Below are 16,852 nucleotides of genomic sequence, written 5' to 3'. Positions count from 1 at the left end.
ATTTCCCTCGATCGTTTTCGCACATCGTTTTAAATTCACCAAACACATTTGTCACGCAATTCTTGTTAGTTATACAGTCGCTTTAAAAATATTCATAAGTGTACTTATCACGCGTCATTATTAATTTAATGTTGTTATTAATATATTCGCCCGTATAGAACAGCGAGAGCTTGAAAATTTATCGCACTATTTAAGCACGAATCTCGTTAGCAGAGATTGTGAAATGCTAACAAATGATTGTCGATTAGCATTTCCACTGATGTACACTTATTTTTAATTAAACCTTAATCATATTTTACTGATGATTAGTCATGAGGATGCTCAAGGCAGTACATCAATAATATAGATACAAAATAAACGGTGGTAACTTTGATGATATCAAAGTGAGAAAATAGGCGACCAACGAAGAGTACGTACCCAGGGAGACAGGCACGAATACTCAAGTACAAGTCGAATTTCCTATATGTTTTTACTTATTACTTACGCACTTATCGTTTTATAAGACCGTAAGTACGCGTGATCCCTTTTGATGTCGCATCAAGCAATTTTCGCCGTGTATATATAATATACTATTATACAGTTCAACGGTTGGAGTATTACGCCGTAGGTATCTATATTCGGTATATCATAGACATTTTATTCCACCAATAATCGCATTCCAAGCTCGAGATACAACCGCCGCCGCCAAGGAATGATGAGGTTGCAACGGTCGACCACAGCCACCATTACCAATACCACCTTCACTTCCGTCTAACGAGTTTCGTTTATCGAATCGAAGGTGTGACAAATACTTCTGCAAACACTGCTCGTGCACGAACCAAAACATAACAGGAAATACATTACAATTTCAGGACATACTAATATATTTAAAAATTTTGGCAAGAAGAGGGAGGGATAAGGATAATATGCTCCTTATTCATTTCCAATTTCCCATTTGGTATTGTATTTATTTTTATTTTTTATTATATCGTTGCAGATGGAATACTATTGATTTCAATAAAATATTATAAACAAATAATATGCATAATAATATGATCAAATAAATGTGTATATTTTATTTACATATTGAGTAATTCACTTTGAATTTTTTTTTCATATAATATACAAATAATACCGCATAATATTAATGCTCCAGTATTTTCATCAAATTTTATAACAATGTCAATAGGTTATCAATGATTTTTTAAAACGGTTTAACTACAATATTGAAGAACGACTTTGAACCACGTTCGAACTTTTCAGCCGCATACCTGGGAGGTACGTCTCATAAGTCGTTTAACTATTGGAGCTATCGATAGCTATAATCAATAATCGTAAAAAAAAAATTATCATACAAAACGCGAAAACACATTTTTGAGGCGCATAAAAGCCAAACCGCCAAAGGTCCGCGAAAAAAATAAGATCGGTAAGCGAGTGAAATGCGTTAGTCCGGGGACAATAAGGCGTGTTTGTTTGCACGTGTGCAGACAATGCTGGATCATGCGTGGCGTATACTGTCCCGGCGCCGCTCGGTCTCCGTGAATAATGCCCCGGAAAGTGTACGAGCGAGTGTGTGTTCACTGTTCAGAAGGTAATACATTCGCGTTAATAATTATAATATTGAAGTGAGGGTTTATCAAGGTTTAGTCGTTAACTCTCGTGTATGGCCGTGTACCTACTCGAAATCCTCGGCGGTAGTAGTGGCGGATAAGATTACAAAACATATACTCGACTAAAAGTATTTTATGAGAATTTATGGGAATAAATACTGGAGGGTGACAAACGAAAAACTAAACAACGAAAAAAAATCGTTACTATGGAGTGAGATATTGTGGGCCAGAAGTATATAATATGTAGTACCTATATCGTATAAAGCTACTGCACACGGAGTTGCAATACTGTTTCGGAAGATAAAAGCGTTCAGAACCAAGGACGATATCAAAATAATAATAATACATAAAATGCGGATACGTCCAAGATGATATTGTGTAACAGAGCTGGAAGCCCATAGAGTGGGCGTATTATAGAAGTGCAATTAAAGAATGCTATTTTACTCCAATTAAGAATAAACTGTTGTTAAAAACAGTAAACTAATTACGGTAACCATAAAACCGGGGGGACGTTAAAACCGCGTATATACACGTAATGAGGTACCTATATACCTACCTATAATGTGCATTAATAGCGAGTTCCATTAGCGTGACAAGATAAAATATTTTATGGACTACATATTGGCCTTCGACCGTGTTAATATAATCATACGCGAGCATGTATCCTATACATTTTTCGAGTGAGCCGAGTTCGATGATAATTTTTTATGCAATGTTTTTTAATGTCTATAGCTAGATATGGCATAGCTAGGCATTACATTTTAATATTTTTTGACATAGGGAACTCAAAGTTATTTTTTTTTTCATTTGTGTAATCATATCATACAGTGATTGTTAAACCATTGATTTTCTAAGTATGTTTTTATGTTTTTTTTTGTTTAATAACATTGGACAGTGAATTAATATTAGTTTTAAGAAATATTGCTTAACTCATCTACATAATTTGAAACTGAACACGCATTTTAGTCTAAGTACCTAATATTACTAATTTAAAAAATGATACTCATTCATCCATGTCTTGTAAATGGATATGCTGCGACATTAGAGTACATATATCGAAAATAAATATAACTTTAAGGTAGGTATTCAATAAGCACATACCAAAATTGAGTTTTTAAAATATTGTGGAAATATTATTACAAATTATAATAATTGATTTAGACTTGTTTCAACATTTTGTCAAAATATTTAAGAAACATTTTTTGGGCAGGTGATTACACGTTTTAACCTTATTGTAGTTATATAATTTATCAATCTTGTAGCTATATATTTTCACGAAATTGTCGCTGTATATTTTCACTATATTATAATGAACTGTTTTCTTATGCTTACGGTAGGTCATTATACAAAAACCACTATACTTTGGAATACAATTATTTTTATATATTATAAGACAGTCGGAAAAAAACTATTAACTGTCCAATTACGAAAATAAGTTTCGGATATCTGTACTGAAATATCACTGACATATTCATGTATTCCTCTAACCATTCGGTATTAATTATTCTAGTATTAATCATACATTATATTCCGTCAAAATGTATTGTTCAACAGCATATTATAGGTATGAATTTACAGAAACCCCGAGTTTCGTGTAAAAACACTAAATATAGGTGTAGAAAATCATTTTGCAGATTAAAATAGGGTAATGTATAGTTGAGATCTATACAATATATTAACGATTTCTTGTAACTGTTAGATGTTTTCAGTAATAGAATAACACTGGTATTATGTATGTTAAATTTTTGTTCTAAATGTTACATTTTGTTTTCGATTTTATTTTTACCTCGTTATATTTTTTAAATACATTTATGATAAATATTTTTTTACAGATCGTTACTCAAAATAAATAGGAAAAATGTAGGTAGGTATATTGACATTATTTATTTACTTACACTATCATACGTATATACCTATGTAAAATTATCCACAGTTCAAAACGGCATGTATATTATTGTTTAATTTACTGATCGATAACGTCATATTGTTAAAACATATTTGTTACTATATCGAACATTTAAAATTTGTCTCAAAGTGTATCAATTTTGTTAGTATTGTATGATAACATACCACCTACATGAAGTAATTATACAAGTTTATTATACTAAATATTGTCTGCAGACAGTATTACTTAGTTGGTCTTCAGTCTAAACTTTTGCATTGCACACTACGCTTTGGACACGGCTCACTCAGATCTGAAACTGTATAATAAAAGGTATGTATGTATGTATCCACTATCCACGTTATATACTTATATAGGTTAAAAATGTATTTTCTTCTATTATGTTATGGTTTGATTTACATATTGTATAACAATAATTATTGTCCGTTTATTAATTTTTCCGAATTAAATAATAAACACTTAAATCATAATCATTTGAGTGGTACTGCTAAGTGCTTGGCCGTAAATGGTAATTTCCTATCACTAACCTTTATGAAATATTAAATTTGCTTATTATACTATTAACATTGTATAGGCTGTAAATAATTTTGATTAAGTAATTAAAAAAGTATAATTATAATACATATCTATTAATTTTTCACTAACTCCAACAATGAAAATATGTTCATTTATGTATATTGTTTAATTATTTGGGTATGTTTATTTTATTTTTCATACATAATTAATATTTAAGCGAAATGCTCATTCAAATAACTAATAACAAACCATAGACTTTTTATTTAGATTTAGTTTGAATATCAGGCAAGTACCTATAAACAGTTATATTTTTGATTTACTCTAAGCACAAGAAAAAACAGCTATTTGTACAAAATATTATTAAAACATTTTTAACTTTTTAAGACATATTTTCACTAAGTACTGTTTTGAAAAAATGCCAAAAAGCAAATTTTTACCAAACTTTGCTTTGAAGTATTTTATGAGTTCGATGATTTATCATTACTTTAAAAATTATTACTGAAACAAAATTTTTTACTGAGATGAGTGAATCTAGGTGAGTGATTTACACATTGTAAAGTCGTATCTGTATCATATTTGGAACTTTATTTCTATATAATTTCTAGAAAAATACCTTTATATTCTGTTCTGGCATGTATTATATGACATTTTACCATTTTGACCATCAATAGTTTGATTTTCAAGAATAAAAACGAATTTAAAGAGTTTAGTGACTAAATCTCATTATAAAATAATCATTTTTTTATATTTCAACTAGAATTCCTTATACGAGTAGATCCGAAATTCATTAAAATGGTTTTTTTTTTATTAAAGAAAAAGCCATTAAGTCGTCTTTATATATTAGTATAGATAACATTTAATCAATATTAATATTTGTATAATGATAATGTAATAACAACAAATATTTGACATATTTTTATGTCTTACAAAAAAAAAACCAACAAAATCACGAGTAGGAGTATAAAGCGTTGGTGACAGCGATGACGACGACGATGACTATGACGATGACGATGGCGAAATGACGTAGAGGAAGATATTGAGATATAAAACGCTTGTTTTTATATTGTACTCCAAAAGAATATTGAAATTCGTTTAATATCAAAAAAACTAGTAAAATCCTTAAAAAAATTTTAAAAATCCAATTGGATAACACAGGGCGTATAGGGTTAGTTACGTTTTAACGACACCTCGTATAATATACGTGGCTAACGTTATAGGTATTATATAGGCTATTAATATTGCATAAGAGTAGAGAAAAACTCGGATTCGACGTGATCACACTTCAACAACCATCAGTACACTATACAGAGTGATTCAACGACCACGTTTATCCCAATGAATTTTTCTTTAACTACGTCCAATGTCCATACAAATTAAAATCGGCAATTTACGTTTAAAAAATTGTAGTTTTCGTTTGAAAAAAAAAATGTTTGCACCACCCAATGGTTACTGATCCTTGAAAGGAATAAAACACAACACAATATACTACAAGTACCTATCCACTTGAACGTGTGGTCTCGGCATAAAATCCACTCAGAAATAGCGAAAATCAGAAATTTATTTAAATAAATATATAGTTTAAGGACAACACACACGAGAGGTCGAGCATGCTTGGTCCTGTATGTAGATGATTCCGGTGGTGGAAGTCTAATATTTTATATTCAATATACATTTATTTCTAACGTTTCCTGTACGTTTCGGTGTGGACAGCGATCTCCTTTGGGTCGTCCATAACTCTAGGGGCCACAATAATAGGCGTTATATCAATATATTATATTATGTTCGATGGTAACGTCCCTTTGAAATTACGACACTTTTCTCCGATGAGAAAAAGATCCGGCAGCGTACAACATTGTGTGTATGAGTGGGTGTGGGTGTGGTGATATTTGGAGGGTTGTGTACTTGTGTGCGGGTGGGGGGACGTGCAGTCTTGATTGAGTTCCGAGCAGGGTTGGATATATATTCTTTGCTTGTAGCTATTACAGTCCACGCAGGCTAGACGTTCGATTTCGGTCACGATATATTATTTTATATGTTGCTGACCGCAGTTGGTTGGTTTTTCGGTAGCCGAAAACAAAGCTGTAAGTTGACAACTCACTTAACTACCCAGACGAAAGGAACAACATAATGTATAGTTTGTTATTTCTGTGAGCAATTACAAGTGGACAAAATACTGTGTGCGTAACGCGTATCAAGATCACTTTAGATTGCCCTACAATGTACAAATACAATAATATTATGCACTTTGTGTAGAGTACAAACAAAAAAGAAAGTACACGATCTTCACGAATTAATTTTTTAATCAAATATTTGCAAGTTTAATATTGTATGTTTGTGTTGAGGTTTGACGCATGATATACGTATACTTACCAAAAATACACAATAAAAACGCAGTTTAATATAAGTGAAATAAAAATAGCAATTTAATGTACACCGTCTCTAAATATGTAGCTAAGTAACAGAATATTATGGTTTAATATAAAACTAAGGAACGTGACTAAAATGATTTTGTTACGTATATAAGTAATTTAATAATTTTATGTTAGGTACCTATATATTATATTTCGATTGATTTAAAACTTTTTTTCATTTGTAAACTGACACGTGTACCCAAATCAGTCCAAACGTTTGGGGAATTCGAAATGTTCATACGACTAGCTCGATTGTTTACCGTAAATATATTTTTTTAATCTTGTTGACACTCCCAATTAATTGTTTTAACAAGAAAATAAATTAAAAATTGTATTCAATATTTATAGTTAAAAATTAAACTATTACCTAATGTCCAAACATTAACTTAAGAATAACTTTTACAATACTATAAATAGTAATATGTATTTTTTTTGTCATCGAGAATCAAGTTTTAATTTAATTGTTTGAAGAGAGGAACTGGCGCAGTTCCAACATAGCTTTTAAAAGTATACTCATCAATTTTCAACAAAAAATAATGCATAATATGCGAGTATTTTATAAATTTTTTTTCTGCGAATTTCTTGTCAATATTAACAACTGTATGGAAAGTTATTTGCTTCATCATGAAACACTTGGTACAACGTTATTATATTAATTACAATTTACATTCCTAACTAAACTATAATTTTCGCTATTAGTAAATAGATAATACAGTTTATTAAACTTGCGGTTTTGTTGGTTTTCACACAGTTATGTTCTATAGTATATTATATTAGATTATATTAGTTGTGTATGTGAAATCATTGTATGTCCTATATCAAGGGAACAAAATCACTATTTTATCACGACGACTATATTAAATCCGGTGTGTCTTATTTTTGGCATTCCTAATTTAATGTAATAACATGTGCATATTCAGTGTGTACTATTCAGTATTGTAATCAACTATACGAATTACCTACTTTTGTTGTTTGGAAGTGGTTTAAGATTTATATTTTTAAAATTATTCAAAACAGTTTTTTCGTATGTGATTTACGACCGTCAATAAATATACAGTTGTGTTCAAATGATATAATATAATATGTACATTTTAACTCAGTAGAAAAAACTTCAATACATTTTGATCGGCTCATAACTTGGTATCAATAAATCGAAAGAGTGGCATTGTTTTCTTTATATTATAAAATTATCAGTTACAAGTTTTTAAACGTTTTTGTACTTATCTATTGAAACGTTATACCAATAATATTTGTTACAAATACAAAATCTACTATTATAGATAGGTACATAATATTGTTGTACACTAGTCGGTTATTAACATTAGGTACCATCAGCATAACACGGATACGAATAATATAAATCGTAATATGTAAACGCACTACATAATATTATTATGTCGAAGCGCATTAGATTTCTACAAACGCTTTCATTATCGTCTACAAACGCATCAAAATTCATTGATAAAGAGACTACACTCAAACCATACCGGGAAATCCCGGGCGTCGTTTAAAAAGGAACTGGTGCTTGTTATAGAGACTTGTTATAAATAAAATTAAAAAAAAAAAACAACAACGAAGTCCTAGACTCTAAAAATTGTTATTTCACAGCCTAGTGTCACCAATGGGTGATTTCTTAATTCAAAATATTCATGTTACTATTCATATCACATATACTTATTGTGCTACTTTGTACAGATTCTGTATTTAAAATTGTAAAATAAAATAAAAAATTAATTAAAGCTCATAGTATAATAATATGTTAAAATAGGCTCAAACTTATACGAGATGGCCCACATGAATAGAGCCAAAAATGTACATGTATAAACATTCACTATTTGTGGCTCTATTTTCGTGGCCCGCCCTGTACATACTATGATGTAACTATAGTCTTTGTTATGCGCAGTTGAACTTCTGACACGTGTAAAAAAAAAAATCCCTCATGCAAATAGGATAAGAAGCATATTATGGGTAAGTCATAATATTTCAAAGAAATGTACGAAAAAATAATAGCAGCAGGTACTTATCAGATTTATATATTTTTTTTAGTTCGACGTCACAGTATTATATTACTTCTACGAGGTGTACGCAATTTTTATCGGTTAATATTTTATTTTTACGGTTACAGGCTACAGCTAAAATACTGTTTTAGTTATTATAAACATAATATATTAAAATAGGTCAATAATAAGGTATTTATCGAATCACTATACTATTATATAAGCGGGCACCTACCTAGTAAAAAAGTCGGTTTTTTGTCTATATAGGTTAGAACATCTATGGGTGCTGTTCAATGGAGTCTATACTTCGTAACTCACGAGTTATGCATCTATACGAAGCTCGTAATTGAGAACAAAATATCGTAATACCATATTATTACTATTATTATTATTGTTATTACTATAGGATAAAAGACACGAAACACCTTATGATATAGTTTACACTGATTCACAAAAAACGGTTTTACATACTCAGCAACTTTGAGTACTTGTAGTATCGCCACCATTCGCCGTAAAAGACTTTTTGTTACTGTATGAAAATCGTTGTTTATATCTTTTGAAATCGGTTAGTAATATCGATACCTTATATATATATATATGTATATATTTTTTTTTTTTTATCAAATATTGTTCTCTAAAATGTTCGGTTATGCACACTACAATACATTCAACTTCGACAACAACGAAACTTTTTAAGTTATTTACTACAATCTTACGCTTATAACCAACATTTGGGTAGGTTTATATAAAAATAATATGTAAAGAGTAGGTAGTATAATATACATCCATTATTTGAAATATATATAGGTACCTATCGAAATTTTTACTAACTTTTAGTTTGATTGTTTCTTGTTGCCTTTTAAAGTTTTCAACCATCGGGTTCGGGGTAACGATTTCATCTTACAGAGTATAATAACAAACACGTTTATATTAACCTTCATGTATCTGTGCATTTAACTGATTGAAAGTTTATTTTAAATACCTATTAAACATATGTTTAATGTTAATTCCGATAGATATTTAAAAATAAATCAATAAAGCATATAGTATTATTTACCGTGTCAAATATAACTCCATCGGGATTCATATAGGCTATAAACTGACAAACTCTATAAGAATAAAGAGTATAGTAAGTAATCTAATAGTATGAACACTAGACTTTTAAAATTAAAATATCGTTCATTGTTTTGATAGTAAATTATGATAAGTATTTTGTTCGATAGTTTACCATAGGCAGAGTTGGATTTATGTTGGTGGGGGCCCTAGGGATCATACCAGGAACATGCCTCCATAATCCAGACTTTTATTTCGAGATTGGTTAGGAGGGTTATAAACTTTATCCTGAAATAAAAAACCTAGGAACTAGTTCTGCTGCATAGACTGTATGGTATTCAATAACAGAATACATCTAAAGACCTATGTCAGTGATTGATGTCTGAAGGCTGAATGTTTTCACTGTCACGGTAAACATTCAAAAGGAAAAGTTTTTTAAATGCAATGAAATTATTCATAATATTGTTTGGATTAATTAATATTAATTAGGTTCAGAAAGCCGTGTTGTGATTGCAGTATTTTTATCGCATTAAATCAGTGTCGTTTTTATTTTTAAAATAAAATAATAAAATAATGGATATTAGCTATTCAAATAATATATTATACGTTTTCAGCACACTTGTAATTTATAAAATAAATGAATTAAATTAAAACTGTTAATATCTAATGCTGCCGAATAATTTGTTACAGTTTGTACACGAAACAAGAAACTTTGGCCTTGTATATTGTTATAGGTGTGTCGCATACGTGTTCATGAATATAATTGTTGTTTATTCAACAATACAACAAGTATGCGTATGATTACACAGCCATTAGATTAAAAACATGGAAAATTGAATCAAAAATATAGGTTAGAAAATTCTGATGACAGAAAAGATTGTCTTCTATAAAACGAAATCGATAGCTGCTGCAGTAATATTAAACTGAATTGAGATGATTGGAAAAAAATTTATCCATTACTAAACATTCATTTTTTTTGGGAAAAAAATCAAATACTAATATTTTTTTTCACGAACAATTCTAAATTTTTTTTTGAATAATAATTCCAATAACGAGTCTTATAAATCGGGGAAATCTATTGAATTTATAACAAAGAAGGCAGGAAATAGCACTGACGAATTGCACTCCGGGGTACAATAAATATAATACCGTAAATATTTCAAATTTTAAAGCACTCCCTGTGTTATACATATTATTCCGCTATGTAAATGGTATAGCGAAATTCCAGCCAAGGGTGATAACATTTTTCTAAATATGATTTTGAAGGGTAAAAGTTAAAATGTAATACATATTATTATGTATGTTATGTGCATCATCTGCGACTTTGTGTCTGTTGGATTATATTCAATTCAAATTTATACTATTATATTAACGTAAATGTGTATTCGAATTTCGAATACAAAACAATACTTAGGTAGATAAAAAAATTATATTGTTTAAATTTTAAATTTCAGAGACTGTCTTGCACGTTGAGTACAGTCTACACATAGCATGGTTGTAATAATTTACCATCAATTACAATTCATTAGTTTATAACTTAGGGAAATACTTATTTGACAGAATAAATTAAGTATTAATAGGTATGCAGACAGTATGGGAATCATTTTGTTTTTATACTTCAATGGAAATAATCTAAGACAATGTAAAGAATTTCTATCTAATTTTTATCTATGTGGTATTCTAATATTCAAACAATATTCAACTGCCTGTTGTATTATATTGAATACAGTTTATTTATTATTGAATGACATATTGCGTACAATATCAAAGTGGATAGGAATTTATACAAAAAGTTATACTTTTGTGTTCATTTCGATTGTGCAAGTATAACTTATGCATATTTGGTTAAAAAATAACACTACGCTAAATAATTTTCATCTGTTTCAAAAAAATTAAAAAAATTTAATAAATACGTACCATGTTATTTATTTTTGTTATTTCACTAACCAATAGGTAAAAAAATAGGTTTTTATTTCACTTTAAGGCTAAATTGGTACATTATTTTAAAATGAATTATGCACACATGGCCCGACGTTTTACATTTCACGAATTAAATTTCAATGTGAAAATAACAATTAGGTACAGACATTAAATGCAAGTGACACATATGTACTATATATTATGTATTGTATAATATTATGTACCAACTAGTTATTGTAGAATAGTAAAATAAAATTATTATACAATTTAAACTAATACCAATTTTTGAAATAATTTTTCTTAATTTTATAGGAAAAAAATGGACTCAAAACTATATGTATTTTCAAAATGATTTAATTATAGTTATAATGTTTTCTTATGTATTAAAACGGTAATACATTCATTCACCTATATTTATAAAAATATTTAACACGACGTTATGTAAGTCACTGTTGACATATATACAGTACTGCTGTTTAATTCTAAGACGTTGATGTAATGTGTGAAGTTGTGTATTAGCTCATTTTAAACAATATGGAAGAGGATTGAAGGAAAAACGTTACTCTCTTGATATACATATTTATAAACCATGATTATATCATCGTTGAATCGTTGTTAATAATTGTTTATTTAATGATTTATTTACTGTTAATAGTTTATTAAATGATTTATTTACTACAATTATAATTACAAATTGTTCATATATCAAGCTTAGAAATGAACGATGCATTTCATAAACATTATGAACCTATTTCTGTAATTATTTATTTGTAGCCTGAATTTTGGTATTAGTTGTTTTTCGTGTATTTTAGGGGTGCATGTTGTTGGTAAGTCATAGTTTGAAAATAAATGAACATTAAATATATCAAAATATGATTAGACGCAAGGACCGTAGTTTTTTAATCACTGTTTTAGCATCATTCATGTGCAGCATAGCCACTATTTAAATATAAAAAATGTCATCGCACATTGCGTGTTATACTAACTCCATAATGTATATTTTTGTTAAATAAAAGTAGTTTTTAGCCACACAATAAAAAAATATGTGCAACCGGTGAATTATAACTGCCATAAATTGAATTTTGTACAATAAAATGAATACTATATTTTTAATATTTTATTAATGTTCGTACTTTAATTTATTAAAGCTAAACAGAAGATACTGTTTTGATTCAGATTTATTTAAAATATTTACCGAATAGAGTATTAATATTGTTGAAATTGAATTTGGAGCTTTTATAATATTCATATATTTGATAATTTTTAGTACCTGTGTATAGCTAAACAAAAAACAATACCTCAATTTATACCTGGTATACAATTATTATTATTTTTATTACAATAAATACAAATATCAGCACATCCCAACACATAATTCAAAATTAGAATACAATACATAATATGATGTAACTTTTAATGATCAAAACTGGTATGATAAAAACACTTGACGTTTAGTGATTAAATATTAGGAATTTTAAATGTCTGTATCATAACGGTTATAAGTACAGTTAAACATAGTTTTTACTTTATATAGTATCGAGTTTCAATTTAAGTTACCTATTTAAACAAAATATGTTATTTTAATTAATATTAAAAATTATGAGAAAATAATATCAAATAACAAACCTTGTACAAGTGTTAGACACTGTTGGTGTTAGATTTCAACGACTTCATAGAGTTTATGTATATTCGATTTTAACGTGTTTTCACTGGTTGAAATAATTGTCCATTATAACTGCGAGTTTAATGAAATCAACACAATAAAACTATTTGTTTTCAAAGACTTCTGGCCGAATCAGTTATTAATAACAAAAACTCAGTTTCTTCTGTTAATATTAATATTATATATACTTCATGACAAGATTAATACCGTCGAAAAAGTTAATGGATAGAGAGTCGATCTTATCATATATTTATATTATGTTGCACAGGATAAAATTATAGACTTGTATAATATCAATCTAATATTACCGTTTATAAGATTTCATTGAATTTATCGGATTTAAGATTTTCATACGACCACTTAAATCTTCAGGAAACTTATTATTATAAATTTTACAATGTTCTGGTAGAGCTTTGTTAATGAAGTCGATTGCGGTTGTGCAGTATTGCAATTATAATTCATAAACGTTATAAGAGGATTAGGAATGGAATCGTTTCAAAACCACTCAATATTAGTGGAAATTTCTGTAAAATCGAAAAGGAATTTTCAAGGTAGGTACTCAGACGTGTATGGATAAGGATCTGACGTAATTCAGGGATGCAAATATGGGTTTTGTTTAACATAACATTGCGGGGGATGGCGTATTCAAATGTAGATTACTCATTGTAAGCCACGTTGATGTATTGTGTTATGTTTTTACGTCTTTTACAGTCGATTGAGCATAGCACAATAGGTGATCGTAAAATACATATCTAGGTAAAGTCTATAGAAACGAATGGGTGTGTCCAGTTATGGGAGTTTTCAATTTTCAGACGATAGCCAATTTTGTTGAGTCAACAAAACGTGCAGAATATCAGTCCGAGTGATAATATCATATGTTTGAGTTAAATATTAGCTCAGTTAAGTGCACTGAATAAAATACAAAAGTAATAAAGAGGGTACTCTCATACATTTTGAAAGTAAAGGACATCTTTCTACCACTGTCCTTGACCAACTTTTTAACGCGATAAATAAAAATGTTACTAGAAAATTTGTGAATTCTTGGTGTATTAAAATAAAAGCAACTATTATATAGATTGAAAAAAAATATTTGTTACAATATTTATTTTTAGTAACTCAAATATGAATATAATTACTTTTTGTCAAATTATTTTGCAAAATAATTAGTTCATTTTATTGTGATTTTACATACATGAACAGCGCTGAGGCAGTCTTCCATCACTAGAAATATCATAACTCACAGGCCACAGCATAATATCTAAAACAAAGGTACATATTATTTTTTTTATGTTATCATCTATTAATTTTAATTGTAATACTCATATTCTAGGTTCTAAATTACTAAAATGTTAATCTTTGAAAAAAAAAACTTTTTCAAAAGTTTAATTAAAACGGCAGTTTTATTTATTTTATTTTATAAAATCATAATCAGAATTCAAATACGAGAAGAAAATAGGAAATATAACTTGCTTTTTTTTTCGTCTGTTATGTAAACGAATAATAATTAACAAAATAATAATTATGTTATATGGATGTCATCATTATGTATATTGTACGGATGTACACAATATTAACACAATATTCCAAGATGACTAATTGAATAATGTATATATTTATATTACGTATGGAGAATATATAACGCTTATTAAAAACTAAAATATTTTTTTTGTATTTGTATGATGTTAATTAAATTTGAGGATGTATAATAATATAAATTATATATGACAATGATAATTTTTGATTTTACATTGTATATAAACTATAGAATAAAATGCAAATGATATTTTGATTTCTTAGGCCCCACATTTATCGAGTTCCACTTGCTTTAAATTCAAATTTGTAAATAACACTTCGAAGGGTTATAATATATAGAATTGTTATATAAAAAGTAGTAGGTACCAGATGTTCAACGATGATAATTATTGATTTTTTTTTTGTTTAATATTTTAAGATTCAACCATAGTATTTTTTGTCAATATTTCTACACATTTTTTTAGATTCACATAAGACAACTGGTGTATCGGCTTACAAATTTATAATAATGTGTATAATATTATACTTTATATTATGCTTGTTTTATATTATTATATTTTTTGTTTGCTGTTTTTTTGGGGGAGACAGTAAAATGCAAAAAAAATTGCGAAAACTGACTACACATTGGTAACTCAGCAGAGTTTGTACTTTTAGGAGGTTAGTACTTAATTTATGTTTAAAAATACGCGGGTCAGTATAATGGTAGTCATAAAAAAAAAAAAAAATTGTTGGTCATCTGAGATTGGCTCAGATTATGCGTTTTTCGATTGTACTAAAATATATTATGTAATAATGCTTTATATTATTATGGTAATTAAAATCTTTCCTACTCTAATGACACCAATTTGATGAACTACATTTTTTAAAACAATAAAGAACCTTAAATTTATATCCATGTTTACTATAACGTGAGACGTAAACGCATTTATCGGAAATGCATAATTTGTTATTCTGAATATTTTCAAACTGTTAATACACTTGTATCTATGCAAAAAAATATTTAATGCCCATACAAATTCAGTTACATTTTTGAAAATGTGCTCTAAAGTAGCAATCATAATTATTAAATTCATTAGTCATTATTTACTTTTGTTATATGATTTAAATCATTTCATTAACAAGTCATTTATAAGTTTTAATATTACCATACGTAAGTACTCAATTATACTATTTCAATTTTTATAATTTTATTCTCTCTAATTCAATATTTATTTATTGATAGTTGTCATAAAGCATCACCAAACAATTATCTATTATTAATTTATAGTAAAACAATTAATGCAAATAGTATTTATGATAAATAACAATAACAAATTCTAAATTAATAAACTCATATTATATTTATTGTGTTGCAGATTACTTAAAACTCGTTTTGAATAAATTTCACAGATGCTTAGAAGGTTATGACCGTTGATAACGCGTGGTATAATATTATTTCAATGATATTTATCTTGGTGAATAAATTGTTTTGTTTGTAAAATAATGTATAATCGTCGATACATATACATTTAATATGCCTCCAATCAACATTGATGTTCAAATCGCCAATATCATCAGCAAAATAATGTCAATACATCCATATATATATTTTTTATTAGTACCTATATTAAGTCATTCCCTTTGATCTTTTGCAGTTGATTTAAAACCACCGTATTTTATCAGGAAGATCTTGATTATTAATCATATATATTTTTTAAGTTCTCTTACATAAAAGCTGGCAGTAAGATTTTTGCAAATCTGATTACGAAAATAAGTAGCTTTGAACAGATGATTGTATTTTTACAGAAAAGAGACAATAGAGCAGACAGAATACGATATTACAACTGCAATATTATTTTACTGCCACCTTTGAGTAAAAGGAGTACCGCACTAAATTAAAATACTTTTGAACAGAATCTCAACTAAAAATGTTTTGTGTATGATACCTGTTGAAATGATTTAAGTCGTTCATTTTATTAAAAATGCATTTCACAGCCAGTTGAGTCAGTAATGATTAATTCCAAAGCTATTTCCACTCAATTAGTCAAAAACCATTTTGTTTATTGTTTCAATATATTTATAATGTAGACATGTAGACGATTATAAAACCGAATAACTATTATACGATGGTGACATTTTTTCTTGTTCTTTAAAAGCGGACGGCTATTGTATTTGACGTCTATGTAAATTCCTTAAAAACAAACAAAGGTTTGATACGGGTAGATGAATCAGTAAACAAATGTAATACAACTATGTACCTACGTTGGATAGGTTTATTATTATACTGT

At 28.2% G+C, this 16,852-nt stretch overlaps 1 protein-coding gene across 3 annotated transcripts in view; it reads right to left on the bottom strand.

Moving 5' to 3' along the window:
• Nucleotides 1-16,852, bottom strand: part of LOC111034234 — a 289,529-nt gene that overhangs the window by 105,012 nt on the left and 167,665 nt on the right. The window contains exon 4 of one of the 3 annotated variants that reach the window (XM_022315353.1): nucleotides 14,189-14,310. The exons of 1 other annotated variant lie outside the window; for it this stretch is intronic. The gene's annotated coding sequence lies outside the window, so the exon portion shown is untranslated. The remainder of the gene's footprint in view (nucleotides 1-14,188; nucleotides 14,311-16,852) is intronic. One more of the 3 variants, XM_022315352.1, reaches the window with a different exon arrangement.

Source organism: Myzus persicae, unplaced genomic scaffold (assembly GCF_001856785.1).
Source record: "Myzus persicae strain clone G006 unplaced genomic scaffold, MPER_G0061.0, whole genome shotgun sequence".
Taxonomy (NCBI): Eukaryota; Metazoa; Arthropoda; class Insecta; order Hemiptera; family Aphididae; genus Myzus; species Myzus persicae.
Note: the sequence above shows the minus strand (reverse complement) of the source record. Positions and strands in the feature narration are given on the sequence as shown.